Below are 19,365 nucleotides of genomic sequence, written 5' to 3' on the forward strand. Positions count from 1 at the left end.
CACCTACCTCGTGCCCATTGACCGGCTGCCTATTATGGACCCATTGGTCTAACATCTACCATGATCCATTCAGTGACCACCTACTATGAGCTGGGCCCCATGAAAGACACAAGATTTAACCACTTCACCTTGAAGGCTCACAGTGACTTTGCATGGGAAATCTTTGCCCATGCTGTTCCCTCTGCCTGGAACACCATTCCCTTCTCTCTCTGCCCAAGTAACTCCTACTCAACCACCACATCTCAGATCAGCTGCCACCCCCTCCAGGAAGCCTTCTTTGACCTCCCCTCCTATTGTTCACTCTTAGAGCCTTGCATCCTCTCTCCCTCTTCCTCATCCCAGTTCCAGAGCTGACAATTTCTGTATTTCATTGAGTTTGAGTTGCATAATTATTTTATGTGTCAATAAGAAAGAAAAAATGCTACCAATTAAACTGGACATGACTTCCTTATCACACAGAATTATCATTTGAGAGCGACTGAAAGAGCTTTCTTAGACTTCTTTGGACATACACTTTGATCACCTTTCTCTCCTGAACATAAATGCAAAGTGTAAGTAAAATATATGCTTCAAGTTTTTCTAAACCACCTCTGTGTTCCAAGTCCACCTCTTCTGATTTGCTTTTCACCCCAGTGCTGCTGATTTTGGGTTCTGCACGTGGCACCAGTCCCTGTGCGTCCAGGCCCCAGGCACCTAACATTTCCCATGGGTGGATGCCCCAAGATCTCCCTCCAAGCCTCTGACACCCACACTAAGGGATCCACGGAAGGTACTGATAATGCATAGAAGGCTCCCACCCACCCTCGAGTGGCCCAAGCACTGTGGTTTTGTCAACTAACATTTTGGGGGCCGCAGTGGTCAAGACAGGAATAACCAATCTGCCTAAAACTACCTGGCGCACAGCAGGGGCTCAAAAAATATTACTGGGATGACGAGCAAATAGCTGAGTCTGATTTCACAGTAAATGAGAGTTCAGAGAGGTTGGGCAAAAACCATGAAGTCACACAGCCAAGTAAGAGGTAAGGGCAGATTCAAATCCAGGATCCCTGGCTTTGTCCCAGTCTACCTGCCAACAGCACTTACAATGAATGTATTTTTCTAAAATGGGGCAGGGCGAGGACCCCAGCCAACATCTTGACTAAGAGAACTCAACCTCACAGGAGCCTTTAAATACACGGCATTAAAAAAAAAAAGATACAAATGAACTTATTTATAAAACAGAAACAGACTTACAGGTATCGAAAACAAACTTATGGAGTGGCACTGACATATATACACTACTAAATGTAAAATACATAGCCAGTGGGAAGCAGCTGCATAGCACAGGGAGATCAGCTCCGTGCTTTGTGACCACCTAGAGAGGTGGGATAGGGAGGGTGGGAGGGAGACGCAAGAGGGAGGGGATATGGGGATATATGTATACATATAGTTGATTCACTTTGTTATACAGCAGAAACTAACACACCATTGTAAAGCAATTATACTCCAATAAAGATGTAAAAAAAAAAAAAAAACCAAACAGAACAAACTTATGGTTACCAAAGGGGAAACGTGGGGGGAGGGATAAATCAGGACCTTAGGATGAACATACACATACTACCATATATAAGATAGATAAGCAAAAAGGGCCAACTGTATAGTACAGGGAACTCTACTCAATATTCTGTAATATCCTATATGAGAAAAGAATCTGAAAAAGAATAAATATATGTACAACAGAATCACTTTGCTGTACACCTGAAACTAACACAACATTGTAAATCAACTACACTCCAATAAAATTTTAAATAAACAAATAAAGAGGGTCAATCTATACATAAATTAGGAGGAAGTGACAGATGTGAAGTGCTTAGAGAGCAAGCTGCGCCCCAGCCAGGCCACCCAGCCGCTGTGCAACATCTAGCTGTGTGACACTGGGCAAACGACTCAACCTCTCTGGGCCTCAGTTTCTCCACCTGCCAAATGGGTATGAGTCCCTGCCTCACAGAGCTACCATGAAGATTAAACCTATGAAAAGTTTGCCTTCAAACTCTATCCCAAATCTCCCCACTTCTCCCCCATCTTCTGTCTCCACCTGTTCCACCCCACCATCCTGCCGGGACCAGTACAGTCTCCTCTGCCCTGTGCCCCCCACTCCCACCGTCTAGCCTCCCTGCAGCAGCCAAAGGGCTCCTGTGAGTGCCTGAGTCAGGTACCCACCTCCCTCCTCTGGGTAAAAGCCCAAGTCCTCTCTGCCTGTGCTCTTACATGACCTGCCCCCACCCCTGTCCCCTCCCTGCCCTCCCCTCCTCCCTCTCTCCCCCTCGTTCACTCTGCTCCAGCCACACGGGCCTCCTCGATGTTCCTCCAACACGCCAGGCACGGTGCTGCCTTTGCACAGGCTGTGCCCTCTGCCCAGAACATTCTCCCCCGACACAGCCACTTGGCTTCCTCCCTCACCTCCATCAGAGTTTTACTCAAATTGTCAACTCCTCAATAAAAAGCCGTCCCTAAAACCCCATTTAAAATGATGGCCCTGGGGGCTTCCCTGATGGCACAGTGGTTGAGAGTCTGCCTGCCGATGCAGGGGACACGGGTTCGTGCCCCGGTCTGGGAGGATCCCACGTGCCGCGGAGCGGCTGCGCCCGTGAGCCACGGCCGCTGAGCCTGCGCGTCCGGAGCCTGTGCTCCACAATGGGAGCGGCCACAACAGTGAGAGGCCCGCGTACCACAAAAAAAAAAAAAACCAAAAACATAAACGACAGCCCTCATCCCTCCACTCACGTATCCCTTTTTCTCTTTTACTGTGTTCTCTTATCACCACCTGACATGACACATATTTTGCTTATTACCTCTTCCTGATCAGAACGTGAGCCCCACAAAGGCATACACTTCTTCCCCACTGGGCCCCAGCAGAGACCCAGCACACAGTAGGTGCCCGGATGACAAGGCACAGATGTGGGGAGGCGGCAGCCACAGCTGAACCAGCCGCCGGTCCTCCAGGGCTGGCTGGCGGAGGAAGCAAATCCACGCCTCCTCCGGGGGGCCCTTCCTGTCCCCATTTCTGAGCTATCCCTGGACTCTGCCCTCTGCCCCCTTTCCTGAGCCTCCAGCCAACACCTGCTGAGAAAATGCAGGAAGCAGGGGCGGCCTCCGTAGTGCCTGTGGCCTGGGATGGGCATGTTCCTCCGGGCAGTTTAATCCCTGCCCCGTTGGAAGGGAGGCCCCAGAGGTTGAGCCAGCACCTCCAAGCCAAACAAACAGATCGACTCGAGAAGCATCCATCTCCCTGATCCCGCTGCCAGGAAGAGGTGCCACTCTGGAAGGTGCCTGATGACTATTTAGGGAATAGACGTATTATGTAGGGGCGCCGTGTCACCCTCACTCTGAGCCCAGCAGTAAGGCTTCACCCTTGCTAACTCATCGGATCCTCCCAAGGACCCTGGGAGGGTGGGGTCATCATTTTCCCTGTTTTACAGATGGGGACACTGAGGCCGGGAGGTGAAATCACAGCAGACGAGGAATAGAGCTGGGACTCGAACCCAAGCCATCTGGTCCTAGAGTCTGGTTCTTAACCACTAATCTACATGGTCTCAATGAATACAAGTATAAAACACGGCAGGAAAACAGCTGCAACACCTACGGACCATTTGCTGTGTCCTTGGCCTGGTGGGGGAGGGGGAAACAGCGAGTGTACCTTATGCCTCAGCCACCCTCCAACAATCTGGTAACATGCCCCATTCTACAGATGAGGAAAACTGAGTCCCCGAGGGAGGAAGTGATTTCCTGAAGGTTCCCAGAAGCGGCAGTGCCCAGACCTGGCACCAAATTCACTCCATCCTTCCCTGGGATGGGTAATGGAGGCCGTTTCAGAGGTGGCCCGAGTGCTATAACAAGGTCGGCTCACATCTCAAGAACACCCACTGTGTGCTGGCCCGAGTGAAAAACCATCAGGGGTCTTATTTCCAGGTGGGTATACTGAGGCTCAGAGAACTTCAGCCATGTGCCTGAGTCCCGAGATGTCTCCATTTCACAGACTGGTGAACGGAGGCCCAGAGAAGTTGCTCCACCTGCCTGAGGCCACACAGCCAGCAAGAGGCAGCCCTGGGACTCGGACCCAGGGCTTCCTGACCAGACTTGGAACTGTGGGCTGGCGTGAGCCTGCAGTGGAAGCTCTCGGCTCTGCAAACCAGACACCCCTTGGCCGCGATGGAGGATCAGGATCCACAGGGACACACAGTGCGAAACCCCAAATGACAAGTGTCAGGATGGAAACAGCCTGTGGGTGGCTGGGCTTCTTCAGGCGTAAAAATGGGGGGGGGGGAACACCTAACACCAACTGTATTTTTAAAAATCCCACAGCAATAAAGAGGCTGGACCGTCAGCACGGCATCACGTCCGTGGGCAGGCAGAAGCCCCAGAATGCAGGGACACGGCTATTTTAAAGGGGCTATTTCTGGAGGCCGAGGTGAGAACATGGGGGCGGGAGGAAGGATCAGGAGCAGCGCTGGGTGGCCCGAACTGGCCGACTGCAGGGGGAGGGGGAGAGGCGAGTGAAAAGGGAGAACTCGGGAGCCACCTGCTTGGTTGGTGCCAATGCAGGCGTTGCCACCAGCCAGCTGGAGGACCTCAGGCATCTCAGAGCCTCATTTCTTGCCCTGTGAACAGAGATCTGTGGGTGCAAAACGTGCACGGGGCCCTACTGTGCACAGGCGCTGCTGTGGACACAGCAGAGGAGACGGCCGAAAAGGAGGTGGATGACACGTAAAAGGCATAAGACATGGAGATGGCGACAGCAATTCCAGTAAAAGCAGAGCAGGCGAGGGGAAGATGGTGGCCAGGTAGAGAGGTGGATTTGCAAATAACACTCTTACAAATCGTTTCGCAAGTAATAACTTTGCAAATCTTCACAGGGAGGTCAGGGGAAGCCTCACTTAAAAATGAGCAGAGACTCGAGGAGAGAAGGAAGAAAAGCACTGTGTCCTGAGGCTCACCTACTGCCGCTATTAGGATCAAGTTGGGCTGCGGATGCCGAAAAGTCACAAGAGAGGCATCTTCACATAAAAGAAGCTCCCAGGTCGTCCTTTCAGGGCTATTTTGCCCACCCCATAATCATCAGGGTCCAGGCTCCTTCCATCTCTTTGATCCCCCATTCTTATCACTGATACCTGCCTCATGGCCCAAAATGGATGCCTGGGTGCCTACCATCACCTCCGTATTCCAGCTGGCGGTGGGGAGAAGGAAGCATGTGCTACCTCCCTTTGAAGGCATTTCCAGGAAATTCTGTTCATTTATCCCACTGGTCAGAACTGAATCATATAGCACAGACAGCTGCAAGGTACAATGGGAAATGTTTGTTTTTTTTTTTTTCACCAGGTGGCTATGTGCCCAGATAAGTCAAAGGGTTCAATTGCTGTGGAGGAGAAAGATGGGATATTGGGAGACCCCACCAAAAACATGTAGCCCGATGGGGTTAGGTCTTACTTTTAAACCAGTGTATCTGAGAGACTTTGGCCTGCATAGGGAAGACAGATGTTATCAGGGCCAGCCCCCGGCCTCCACGCCAGGATGCTTTTCATTCATTCCAGGCTCCGCCTCCCCAAATACCCCAAGGTCAGAAACTGGCCGCAGACCAAGTTCAGGCTCCGTGTTTCCAGGGGCCCCTCGGAAGGCAGGACCCCACCTATGGTCTGTGCTCGCTAAGCACCTGGGCCCAAGGCACCAGGCATCTCCCGTCCCACCTTGCGCCTGCCTGGTGAGGATGCCCAGCCAATTCATCTCCTTCTCCTCAGTAAACAACTGTCAGGGAAAATAAATAGTTTTTAATAGGCTCATTAATTGAATTCAGGGAGAAATAACCTTCTCCCCAGGCTGTTGAGAAGGAATACTCAAGACACACACAAGAAAGTCCTAACACCCCGGTCCGACGGTGGAGACCCCCAAACAGTTCTAGCCATGTTCAGCCACACGGATTCGACCAGCAAGGGCGCCATCCCCCTCCCCGGCTTTTTCCAGCCTTCTCAAGGTTGGAAGTCTCCGGTGGGTGCTAACTGGGCTTTAACGCCTCAGTAGCCCTTGGCCTCTGCTCTATGCCTGTGGGCGGCAGCAGGATGATTTAATGTCAATTTTTTTTTCTTTTTTCTTTTGGTTCTCATCACATTTACTTCAAAGGTTCTGCCTTCTTATGTCAAGGACATACCAGGTTGCCCATTCATGACAGTAAGACAAATTTTTCTCCTTTAAGTTTTCAAAGAGAATGGGTTTCAAGAAAACTACCAAGTCACTAGGAGGACCAGGTAGATGGGGCAAAAGGCACACGTCAAAGTGAGTGACTGAAATTTGGGTGATGTCGGGGAGAGCACTGGATGGGGAGTCCAGAGGCCTCGATGCAGCCCACAGGGTGACTGAGGCACAGAACTAGAAGGTCAGAACTGACCCCCTGCACCTGTCGAGGGCTCTGGCCACACAGGTGTGACTCAGTTTCCCCACCGCGGCTCAGGTGGTCCTGGGGCAGGCCTCCTGCCAGCCTGCTCTCAGCACTGCAGCAGGAGACTTGACACCCCTGGGAGAAGCCAGACTTGGGCCCTGCTGCTCCCAGGACCCCCAAACCCTTTGTCCCCCAAAGCTCTGTATGCAGGTCCCCCAATTTGCCCCCAGAAGGCATTCATCATCATGCCGTATTGTATGATGTTTAGCCAGTTACATCTTTGCCATGTCAGCACTTTCCAAGCACACTCGGTTCGGATCTTTCTAATCATTCAAGAGACAGTCTTACTCCCATTTTAAGACAAGGAGACTGAGGCCCAGGCAGGAGAATCCGCTGGCCCAGGGTCATGCTGTGCGTGAGGCCAAGACTCACACGTGGGTTATTCAGACATCCAATTCAATCCCTCAAAGAAAGCCTGGCCCATTCCTGGGGGCTCCTAAGTGACTTTTCTACCTATCTGGCCGGATGCACACGGTGTCAAATGAACATCAGGGCTACTTGAGTCTTAAAAATCCCCTGGCCGGGCCTCCCTGGTGGCGCAGTGGTTGAGAGTCCGCCTGCCGATGCAGGGGATACGGGTTCGTGCCCCGGTCTGGGAGGATCCCATATGCCGCGGAGCGGCTGGGCCCGTGAGCCATGGCCACTGGGCCTGCGCGTCCGGAGCCTGTGCTCCGCAACGGGAGAGGCCACAACAGTGAGAGGCCCGCATACTGCAAAAAAAAAAAAAAAAAAAAAAAAATCCCCTGGCCCAGTTACTATGCCCTTTGGGGGTTCCCTGCTCCTTTGGGCTTCTCACCTCCTCCCCAGGAGACAAGAAACCTCATGGACTGTTTCAGGGTTCCCTGACCCCATGACACCTGTCCTCAGGGCCCCTGGCTCTCAACAGCCAATCATCATGGCTTCTGCGCCAAACAGCTCAGACATGCAGAGACTCATGAAGGCAAGCGAGTGGCCGAAGTCACACAGCATCTCCACTGGGGACTTGGTCTCCTAGCCTCCCTGCCCAGGGCAGTGGGAACTGAGTCAGGGCGTTTCAGCTGCCTGATGTGGGGCTTTCCCAGCCACCATGACCCGCCTAATCTGGACAATTAGACACGCTGGTTCTAGTGCAGGAGGGCAGTGGCTCTCAAAAACCAGGGTGGCTGGTCTGGGGAGAGGGAGCCAGGTGGAGCTCCCATCCTGAAAAGGGGGGCAGACAGACCGCAAAATAGCAACTGAAGAAGTAAAATAAAAAGAGTGCCGGGGAACACTGGCTGGATAGGGTTGGCCTGGCCAGAAATGGAGCTCCTGGCGGAGGAAACAGCAAGGACGAAAGCCTGGAAGTGGGAGAAGAAGGAAGGTCAAGGTGGTTGGCACAGAATGAGTGAGGAGGGAGTGGGTGGAGAAGCCAGCAGGGGACTGGCTGGCAAGCAGGGTTTGGGTGTGCCAACCAGAGAGGCAAAGCAACTTCCCTGAAGTCACACAGCTCGTAAGAGGCAAAAACATATCTCAGATCCAGACCAGCTGACAACATGTCCCTCCTTCTGCGACCAACCTTCTGGCTCCATAATTGCTATGTGCTCCAGCTGGGCAAAATGAAACCGCAGAGCCTCCTTGTGTAAAAATTATTAAGAATTTCAAGAAAGCAAGAGCAGATCATTCAACCAAGTAAAGACCCACTGAACCTCCACAAGCACAGAAATGCCACCTCAGTTCACCTGTGGGCACACAGGCAGCCCCAGGCCCAAAGGCTCCAGCGTGCCAGTTTCTCATCCTCACTCCGTACCTCAGTTTCCCCATCTGCCAGGTGGGGCGACAGCTGCCACCTCTCAGGGCTGTTCTAAGGATGAAAGGAGAAAGTTTGAGTGAAGCCGGAGCCCAGGGCCAGACACGCAGTGTAGGCTCCATGACGGGGACTTCATGCCTGTTTGGGTTATTTCTCCTCCGTTGCAGTTCTTTGGGAAATTGTGGGTGTGGAGCTCCATCCACATCTCCCCCAGCGGTTCATGAAGATGGGGGATGGGAGAGCACAGTCATTTAGTCCCTGCTTGTGTACCCTGGGTGCCAGGTCCCATATCAACGTGACAGCATTTAACTCCCAATGACACAGCAGGCAAGATGTATCCCCATTTCATGGATGAGAAAAGCGAGGCTGGGGGGAGGGAATAAGGGGTCACCTCACACAACCAGGGAGGGCCTGTACCAGGATTTGAACTTAGTGCTCCGGCCTCCAAAGGCCAGGTGGGGAAAAAGGGGAAAGACCTGCCCGCAGCAGCCCCTCCATCTCCCAGATCCAGCACTGTCACCAGAAACCCCAGCCGTTCGTGCTTCTAGAATCCATACGTCAGGGGCAATTACACGCTTGTGATAATCAACTGGGCCGTGGGGCCGGGACAGGTGGGCAGTGGGAACCCGTTAGCAATCTCGGCATTTGAGTCCAGCAAGACGGTGCAAGGCATGGGAGGCGGACGTTCATGGACAAGCCAATGGCCCGGCTGCCTGATTTCTCTCACCACTGGGGTCTGGAGCACAAATCAGGTTTTCTAAGGCTCAGCATTACTGACATTTAGAACCTAATCATTCTCTGTGGAGGGCCATCCCGGGCGCTGCGGGATGTTGAGCAGCATCCCTGGCCCCACCTGCTCGATGCCAGGAGAGCCCCCAGTCGTGATGACCACAGATGTCCCCAGACATCGCCCTGTGTCCCCTGGAGGAGCGAAATCGCCCCTGGTTGAGAGCCACTGTAATGAACTCTACTGATAACGCAGGTGACCCGGTGCCCCAGCCCCGAGAGCAAACAGGTATTTCCGCCGAAAAAGACAGGAGGCGAGGAACGGGTCCTGCAGCCAGAAGATAATTCACAGCCCTGCCCCGTGGGATGAGCCGGCTTCCTTCTGTGTAGCGTTTAAGTTTATCATTATGACCAATATTAATATAATCAGAGCCAACGTTTATCGAGCGCAGCTGCTGGCCCGGGCCCTGTTCTCAGCCCTCCCCGTGAATAATCGCACCGCTGCCTCCAAATAACCCCTCAAGGTGGCTGTGATTCTTCAATCCATTTTACAGCCTGGGAAACTGAGGCTTGGGGACCGCAAGTGAGGTGTCGAGTCCACACAACTGGCAAATGGAGGTGTTGTAAGGAGAAGAACGATCAAAGAATGAAAAAATAGGGCCATTTCATGGTAAAAATAAATCTAGATTTCTGGTTTATCTTGGAAAACCAAGCAGATCTGGCTGTGGAGCCATTCAGGGCTGCCCGTCTGGTGCCCACCACCCCTTGGCATGACCTGCCCAGCCCTGATGGGCACTGGGGTTTGAGAATGACATTTCTGCCATGTTTTTTTTTTTTTTTTTTTTTTTTTTTAAATTTTTAGTGGAGTATAGTTGCTTTACAATGTTGTGTTAGTTTCTACTGTACAGCAAAGTGAATCAGCTATACATATACATATATCCCCTCTTTTCTGGATTTCCTTCCCATTTAGGTCACCGCAGAGTACTGAGTAGAGCTCCCTGTGCTATACAGTAGGTTCTCATTAGTTATCTACTTTATACACAGTATCAATAGTGTATATATGTCAATCCCAATCTCCCAATTCATCCCACGCCTCCCTTTCCCCCTTGGTATCCAAACGTTTGTTCTGTCATGTTACCCTCTCTGGACTGGTGTGAAGACATCCAGCCCACCCTTCTAGTGCGAGGTCCAGCTGGGCAGGCAGGCGTGGCTGTGTGGCTTTGGGCAAGTTCCTCTCCCTCTCTGGGCCTCGGCATGACAGTTGTTCCAAGAGGTGTTTCCCCAGTTTCCAGGTCTCCACTCTGCACCCAAGCTCTGGGGCTTTCAGCAAACTCTAGCTGTACGTGTGGAAACTGCAATGTGAACTCCTCAGTGTCGGGACCCCATGTGGTCACCCACCTCTTGCTTCTGCTTCCCTCACCTCCTGCCACACAGCTGAAGATGCTCCACCTCCCAGATTTGCACCTGCTGTTCCCAATACCTGTTCAACTCAGAAAGGTCCCCCTGATCCCCACCCCCAGACAAAATAGTGGCCTGGTGACCTGCCGGGGGCCATGGGATTTCCAGTCTCTGCAGAGCCCTACTGCAGCCGATATTTTTCTTGCTTAGCTTATTTATGTATTCAGTCTCTCCCAATAGACTGCAGGGTCCAGGGGATGGAGGACTGAGCCAGCCTTGTTTACGGCTGTATCCCCAGAATTCGACTTTCATTTGCTTTTATTTACAAAAAGAAAGGAAAAGAATGTACAAAGCGCTTTCTGTCTACCTGGCATGTATTTGTTCATGAGTAAAGCAACACCAAAGCACCCATTTTACAGATGAGGAAACTGAGGCACACAGCAGCTACATAACTAGTCCAAGGCTCCACAGCTGGTCTACATAAATAGTCTGAGGCCCCACAGCTGGTGAGCAGCAGAGCTGGGATTTGAACCCAGAGTCTGGCTCTTGAGTTCTCTGGCCGCCGGTATTCAACAAATACTGATTGATTGAATGAATGAATGAATTGGAAAATGAATGAATGAAGGCTCACACACCAAGCTTATAAACTGACTGCTTTCCTGAGCACCTCTCAGCAGGGCCCGAGTCAAAGCTGAGCCCACACGGCCCTGAATTGTCCCGAACCTCCCCCCAGGCCCTCACCCAGCTCCACCATAGCTCTGGAAGTCGGGGGGCCACTGTCTGAGGTCTCAGGAGTGCGGGAGCCACCTGCCCTCTCCGCCTGCCTTGCCTGGCTTCCTATGGCTCAGATCCTGCCAGGCCCTGGCCCGGTCCTGCTGCACAAGTGGGGCGGCCTTGATTAGGCAGCCAGTGACGGGGAACGCCCCAGTCTGCAGTGGCTGAGTCATCCTAACATTTCTCCCATGCTAGACCCCGTGAGGGGCTGAGGGTTGGGGGGTGCTGCTGGGGAGCCCCCACCAGGCAGGTCTGGCTATGGATCAACACATCACTTTACACGCATTAACTCATTTAATCCTCCCAACAAAGCTATGAGGTGGATAGCATTACTCTCCATTTTACAGATGTGACCATGGAAGCACAGAGAGGTTGGGCAACTTGCCCCAGGTCACACAGCCAGCGAGCGGCAGAGCCTGGATTTGAAACCAAGCAACCTCGGACCAGCGTCCATACTCTTACCCTCTGAGGAAGGCAGGTGGGAGCCCCGGAGTCTCCACAGTGACTCTCACCCAGCAGGTGAACCGTCATCAAAGCTACTTCTTTGACAATGCGGCAGAGCCCTGGCTCCTTCCCAGGGGTTAAGACTTCAGGTTCTGGCAGCCACTAGTCCTGGGTAAGATTTCCAGTTCTGTCACTTGTGGACTGTGTGACCTCAGGCCAGTGAAGACCTCTCTCTGTGCCTCAGTTTCCCTTCTGCAAAATGGGGTTCCGAGCATGCTCTTAAGGTGCTTACTCAGCGTAGGACCTGGCACAGGCACCAACTCCAAATAAGTCAGAGCAGCCATTATTATCCCCCGACATCCCCTCATTTGCTGATCACGGGGTTAATTATAAGTGGCATTAAATTATACACACACAGACGCATCGACCTCCCTTCCCCAGAATCCCTGAATTTCCACCAACACTCAATTACCCACACGACAGCACGACAATAGAGCATCTTCCCGGCCCCTCTCCACCTGGCCTGCCTCCATCCGAGGGTCCCAGGCCTCTGGCACTGAGGCTGCGACACCATTCGGGGGCCGGGCGTCATAAGACAGATGCAGCCAGCAACCGATGACACGTCCAAGAGCTGAGGGAGGCACTTTACCTACAGCATCTCCTGTCCAGGCTTGCCATGAAGCAGGCTGTGATTGCTCTGATCTTAGAGATGAAGGAGCACAGAGAGGTCAACCAACCAGCCCAAGTATGCACAGCAGGGTGGGTGCTGGAAATCAGGCCCCCCCACCCCGAAGCCAGAGGCATAACCTCATTTTGTAAGTGAGGAGGCTCCCACACGGAGAGGTTAAAGGGCAGAGGCGATGCCACACAGAGAGGGAGAGAGGAAGGAGAGAACCAGGAAACAAAAAAATCGGGATTTTCAGTTTCCCTAGGAGCAAACGCCTGGCCTTCCTACAGGGGACTGATGTAACAGCAAAGAGTTCAAAAAACAAACCGAAAAAACTCAAAAGCCGCAGGGACCATCCAGGGAGTTCTGGAGAAAATCTGCCCCTTCAAAAAAAGGGTATTTATGGGAGCGGGGTCACTGTGATCCAGAAACCCAAGCTCGAAGCCTCAGATCAGGGTGGAATCCATGGGAATGAGTATGGGGATCTCCGGGGAAAGAAACCTCGGTGTGTTTTCAGGTCTGGAATCTTTTTGGCCTCTGCAGGACTGGGAGGGCGCCTCGATTCTGAGAACAGGAGAGGGATTCCACGGCCAGCCCAGAATAGCACCAACCCCCAGGTCCAGCCTGGCCAGACCAGGGGGGAGGGGCAGGGGCACCGGCAGCTCCTCAGAGGAGGGGAGAGAGAAGAGAGACAAAAATAAAGCAACACGAAAGTCGGGGCCTGTCCGTGAGTCACTCCCACCCGCTCGTTAATTTTCGCCTTTGCAGAAGTGTAAGCCAATTGATTTTTTTCATGCTCCCCCTACACAACACCCCGCCCCCCGCCCCCCGACAACGCTTCTGAAATATCAGAGACAAGACAGAAACGGTACGTCGGGGTTCTTTTTTTTTTCCCTGTGTGTGTGTGTGTGTGTGTGTGTGCCTTTTCTTTCCTTAGAGAAAAAAGAGAGAAGGGGGAAAAACCCCACAAACCACACTCGAAACCCGTGAGCTTCTAGAAGGCCAGAGGGGGTAACAAGTTGGACCGCTGGGTCAGCAGACCCAGGTGTCACCACTTCCTGTGCATCTCAAGCAAAGATCTGCCTACGTCCGGGCTGTCCGTCCTCCTGGTGACAGGCTGACATGCGCTTGAATTTCACCCCCTTCCAACACCCCATCTTCTCCGGCTATAAGCCAGGAGCTTTCTGGTTCCAGGCTGAAGTCAGACAAAATGTTTGAAACCATCTGAAAAGCCCTCATTCTCCCCAGAGCAGTGGTGTGACTTTTGTCCACGGACACACACGGGGTTTTGTCAGCTTGGCACCTGGATCTTGCCCCCTGTCCCCACTGGAGGCTGAACCCCCCTGCCTGGCCGGCAGCTGGGGTCTCTCCACACACCCCCGCCGGGCATCTTTTGTAGCGGGGAAGGACAGGGCAAGGGCAGAGAGGGGCACCTCCTCCTTGCAAATTCTGGGAAACGGGCCACCCACCCACGGAGGGTGTGCCAGGAGGCTGTCCTAGGTGCAGAGGAAAGCGGGGTGGCATCTCAGCGCCCCTGCCTAGGCCCCCTGCCTCTTTCCAGAAGCACAAGCCCTCCCTCTACACCCAGAAAGGGAGCCACGGCCCGCAACGTGCTGGCCAAGCCCACTGCACTTCCCAAGGACCTTTCTCAGGCTCCAGATGACTCTACAAATGGAACCTAATGCAGCTCCATCTCGGGGGGGGGGGGGGGCGGGGATAGCTTTCAGCTGCAAACATTAAGCTTTGTCAATTATCCCCCAAACCTGCCAGGTTTATAAATATCCGTCTTTATTTTTAGGGTTTTCCTCCCCATCCTGAAGTCTCTCAATGCCCCCCCACTCCCCCCATATGCAATGGCTACACTAAAGTCACGCGAAGCAGGTGAACCCGGGGCTCCCGGGTGCCGCGCCTCAGAGCCACGTAGTCCCTGCCCGTTCCTGCCTGCCCCTTCCCGGCCACCTCGCTGACCATTGTTTGGTGGAGTAATCAGCGAAGCCACAGGTCTCCCAGCGCCTGGCTCCTGGGAGCGGCAGCTGGAGGTGCGCTGTGCTCCAAAACCTGCAACAGGCTGTTCAGTGCCAACCCAGAAGGCAGGAGGGGAAATCGAGTCACCCCTGGAAAGCCGTTTGCTGAGGGGAAGTGGATCTGTCTCCCCAATCCGTCCCGGGTCTAGGGAATACCAGGCAAAGCCCCACGCTCTGAGCAGCCCAAAGAAGAAAATGAGCGCACAGTGATGGCTGCAGAATTGTCCCCCCAGATGCCACCACTAAATCCCTGACATCCAGGGAGCTTCTCCCCTTCCACCTGCTCCTGACACCTCGGCCCAGAACCACAGCCCCAGTGTTGGGAAAAAAATGCCCCATGTCTCTGAATGCGGCCCACGGATATGTGAAGATGCCCGGGATCCCCCTGGGAAGCAGGGAAAAAAGAAAGGTGCTTGGAATGCTGCAAGGGGCTAGAAACAGAAGCACGGTCAGTGGGCGATGATTCCTGTGCAGGCAGCAGGCAGGCGCCTGGCTGGCAGTGCTCCTCTTTCTGTGCCCACCACAAGGCCAGGGCCCCTGGGGGAGGAGGGTTCCCCCAAGGAGCCCAGCCCACACCCCAGCAGCGCCCTCCAACGCCACACCCCGGCCACACCAGAATGACCCATCCCCCTGTCCCCGCAGAGGGTGAGGAGTGGGCCAGGCGTGGCCTCTCCTCGCAGGATGGCCACCGACATGACAGCACCAGCCCCCGTCCCCCCCTGGGGGGCCGATGTCATCGGCTAGGTGGCAGGAATAGAAAAGCGTATGAGCTCACCAGGCAGGCCGGGTCTCCCACGACGTTTTGTTTGCCTGTGCCCAATTATACCAAACTCTCAGGGCAATCAAGTATGGCGGGTGGCTGCCCCCAGGGGGCTGGGGGGGGCCGGGGCCCCAGGCAGAAGTGCACCGTCATGGTGAAGGTGCCCCCCCAGGCCCGGGCACAGGGCAAGACGAAGCTTTCTGGAGGGGGAAGAATGGAGACACAACAGCAGGCATCAAGAGATGCCTCTCGGAGGGCATTGTCGAGGGCGGGTAAGGGGAGCCAGCCAGAGACCCAGGCCCAAGTTGGTGGGCTCTAGGATTGGGGGGTGGGAAGCAGCCGCCCCCCAGCCCCAGCTGCCTGCCTTCCGCAGCCAAAGTATCAGCTGGCAGAGGAAGAAGAGAGCTGAGGGACAGAAGGTAGGCGAGATTGGCAGGGGGAGGGGGCACAAAGGAAGGGGACCCTGGGAGGGGGAGGGGAGCTATGCAAATGGTAGAATCGACAGAGTCCCTCAGCGATTAATAAAAGCTCCAGCAGCGGCGGCTGGTATCACAGGAGTCGAGGCGCGGGCTGGCTCTCTCTTCTCACTGGCGCAAGGTGGCTCAGAGGGGGAAGCAGGGCACCCCAAACAAAAGGAACCCTTGCCCCCTGCACCCCAGCAACAGCAACAATGGGGAACATCAAGGGAAGAACAGAACCCCGGCAGCCAAAGTCCTGGGGAGGGGGGGGCGCGGGGAGACCAATGGGAGCCCAGAGCAGGTGGGTCCCTGTCCTCGGGACCCTCGGGGACCCTCCGGCTTTTGTCCCCGCTTCTCAGAGTCCTAATACCCGGTCTGGACACCTCAGACACCCACCCACCTCTTCGCGAGCTGGGGGCCAGGCTGGTTTTTCAGGGGTTTGGCTAGAGGCAGAAGGGCCCCACACTCAGAATGAAGACTCCCCCAGATGGAGATGGGGGGACAGGGGAATCCCAGCTGAGCCCGAGAGGGGGAGGGGAGGCACCCCCCAGATGAAGGCGCTGGGGAGGTTTGTTAATTTGGGGGATGAGGACCCTAGCGGGTGGCTAAATTTGAGGAAGGGTTGCAGAGGAAAGGACACTCAAAAGCTGCTTATTTAGGGGGCTACTAGAGGAGGATTTGAAATCGGGGAAGAATCACTAAAGAGGGATTTGGGGGGGTGTGGCTGAAAAAAAGATTCCACTTTGGGGTGGATTCTCTGATTTGAGATTTTTGGAGAGAAAGCAGCCAAAGGAGAGTTCTCTGATTTAGGGGGAGTTTCGTGGGGGTAAGTGTCCAGGATTTGTGTGTATGCTGAGGGGGGGAGGGTGGAATTCTAAATTTGGGAGTGATTGCCGTAAGGAGCAGTGAACTTGGCCGCAACCCGGACAAAACCCTTGCGCTCAGAGTATGGGCGCTCGAACTCGGGGGGCTTCCCTCCGGGCACGGCGCCCCCCACCCGCACCCCCTTCAACCTGGTTCAGACGGCTCCGCCCCCCGGGATGACGTCACCGCCCCTCCCCCCAAGCCCCCAAGGGGGCTCCCGGGGCGTGCAGAACCCGCGAGGCTGGCAGCTCCAGGGGCGGCTTCCCCTCTCCCGGGATCCCCACGGGGCCCCCAGCTCCGAAGGGAGGTCGGGGGCCGGGCGCGCGCGCCCGCCCGTCCGCCAGAGTCCCTGGGGCCGGGGGCTGCCTTGCCCCACCTGGGGGAGCTGGGAGGGGGAGCTGGGGCCACAATAGGGTGGGGCAAGGCTAAGGTAGCGGAAGGCTCCCCACCAAAGGATACATGAGGCCGGGAGGGCGCTAGGGGGAGACAGCATTGAGTAGGGGGGTCCTCTAGGGGAGGGGGATTGGAGAGCGAAGGCGGCGGGCACAGCAGCGGCCCTGGGCGCACCGGCCAGTCGGTGCTCCCCTCGCTCCCACCTGGAGCCGACTGTCCCGGGCTGGTCTCCACTCCGGGGCGCCCGCGCGGCCCCCACCCCCAGCACAGCACCCCCTGCCTCCGGGACCCGGCCGTGGAGCCTGGCCGGGCGCCGCTGGAGCCAGCACCCCCTCCCCACACACGCGCGTCCTCCCTCCGCGCCTTTGCCCCGCCCGCAGCCCGGGGTGGTGCAGCCGGCGGCGCTGGGCAGCTTCCAACGCCGCGCTCCGGGCGAGTCCAGCCCAGCCCCCTCCCCCGCCGCGGCGAAGCCCCCCACCCCGCCCGCCGAGCCCTCCCCGCTGCCCCTGTCTGCCCCGGCCCAGCCCCTCAGGGGCATTGTTCGGACGCAGCTTGCCGGGCTCAGCGGCTGGGCGTGCAGCCGGCTGCAGCGGAGCATCCTCCAAGCACAATGGCCGGGCAGGCTTCCCCGGCACAAAGCCGGCGCTTTGCCCACTCCGCTGCCTCCGAGAACCCCATTGGAGCGCCCGCATTTTTTTAAATCGAATTCATGATCTTTTTTTCCCCCTTTACCTGGAGGCTGGCTGGGCTGGGCTCCCCCGGCTCTGCCCCGCTTCACATCCTGGCTGTTGCATGGGATTCGAGCGGAGCCCGAGCGCCAGCGGCTCGCGGCGTGCGCGCGCCGGCCGGGCTGCCGGGCGGGCGGCGCGAGGACACTCACTGCGGCTCGCGCTCCCCTCGCGCCGGCTCGCGCGCCCCCCCAGCCGGTGACGTCATCCCTTCCGCTAGCGCCGCCGCCGCCGCCGGCTGGGGGCGGGGCCGGCCCGGGTGTGTCACTGCGCAGCCGCGCAGTCGCCACGCCCCTCGGCCAATGAGGCGGCTCGGCGAGGTCACCTGGCCCGGGGCGTTTAAAGGGCTGTGGGAGCACGTGGGGGCGTGGGGCTTCGCGCTACACGTGGGAGGCGGCGTCAGCCCGGGTTACCCGTCTGTCCGCGGGTCCGCCCGCTAGCCCCAGGGAGCTTGGCCCAAAGGCCATGGTGTTTGCCATGTGCTGCTCTAAACTCTGCCATGGCTCCCCAGTGCCCTCCGTGTAAAATCCAGCCCCCTCTGGGGGGCCCACTTCTCTGCGTTCGCACCCATCACTCTGCCTCCAGGTGTCCATACCTAAGCCAAGCCAGCTTCTTACAGTTCTTTCAATCTGTTCACTGCTGACTCAGGGCCCTTGCCCCTGCTGTTTCTTCACCTGGAATAGTCTTCCCCCAAGATCTTTCCCTTCTCTTTTTTCCTGTCTCTGCTTAACCTGCAGCTCCTGGGAGGAGCCTTCCTTGACCATGACGATCAGCCACCCCACGCTCCATTCTCTGTGCCATTGTCCTGATTTAAGTCTGGTCATGCTAGGGTGTGGATCTCCATGGGGCCTGGAGATCCCTGTGTCTTGGCTGCATGAATGAGGGAATGAGTGAGGGAACATTGCCTGCAGAGTAACCACTTTACAAACATCTCTTCTAATTACCATCAGCTGCTGCCCTTGAGGCAGGACAAACCACAGTAGGAACCCCAGCTCAAACACTAACTTGCCGTGTGGGGCCCTGCCTCAGCTTTCCCACCTGCAAAATGGGTTTGCTTCTCTGGGTCTCAGTTTCCCATCTGTGAAATGGGGCAAGGTGGCCGCTGCTCACAAGAGAGTATAAGGATGAAGTGTGATACTGTGCCTGCCTGGCCTGTAGTTGGTGCTTCAAAATGGGATAATGAGAAGAGGAAAAAAAAGAAGAGAAAAATGGAAAGATTACCACGGAGGGTGGGAGGGCTCAAAGACACCAAACAAGATTGCACATAAAATTATTGTATTCTGAACCTGTTGGAGGCGTTTTATTTCTCCAAGGTATGTGTTTGGAGAGGGCCTCATCCTCACAAAAGGACTCAAGTTTAGAATTTGGGGTTTTTTCCTCCAAAACCATTGATTCATTCATTCCTGTCCAAAGATGCAGATATAAACAAAAGGCATTAACTCAGGGAACAAAATGAGAAGGCGGAAGTCATAAATAGGAGAAAAGAGAGGAAGAGAATGAATAATTCAACAAGGAACCTAAATTAAGCTTGGAGTTTCCCAGCGGCCAGTGCAGGTTTGCAGAACCTATTTTGTCCTCCTTCCTAGCAGTGTGACCCTGACCTAGCCATTGACAGTCTAACCTTGGTTTTCTCATCCAAGCAATTGGGAAACAGCCTCATCTTGAAGAATCAAATGGGATGGTCTGTGCACAAACGCTTAGTTGATCTGAGGTACACAGTAGGTGCTCAAGCCTTGCATACTCGATGGAGGTAGAGTGAAATGAGACTGCTGGCTCTGGAGGGGCTGGACATGGCATGAGCCACACTCAGCCCTGCCACCTATTAGGAGAGGGACTTTAAACAAGTCACTCAGAGGCTCACTGTTACCATCTGCAAAAAGGGTACAACCACATCTACC

At 55.2% G+C, this 19,365-nt stretch overlaps 1 protein-coding gene across 6 annotated transcripts in view; it reads right to left on the reverse strand.

Moving 5' to 3' along the window:
- PTPRS (protein tyrosine phosphatase receptor type S) overlaps positions 1 to 17,614 on the reverse strand; it is a 103,031-nt gene extending 85,417 nt beyond the window's left edge. For all 6 annotated transcript variants that reach the window (XM_082621822.1, XM_082621821.1, XM_082621820.1 and 3 more), the window contains exon 1: positions 17,472 to 17,614. The gene's annotated coding sequence lies outside the window, so the exon portion shown is untranslated. The remainder of the gene's footprint in view (positions 1 to 17,471) is intronic.
- Between the last annotated feature and the right edge of the window lie 1,751 nt (positions 17,615 to 19,365).

This window comes from Mesoplodon mirus (genome assembly GCF_964341445.2).
Source record: "Mesoplodon mirus genome assembly, chromosome: 5".
Lineage (NCBI taxonomy): Eukaryota > Metazoa > Chordata > Mammalia > Artiodactyla > Ziphiidae > Mesoplodon > Mesoplodon mirus.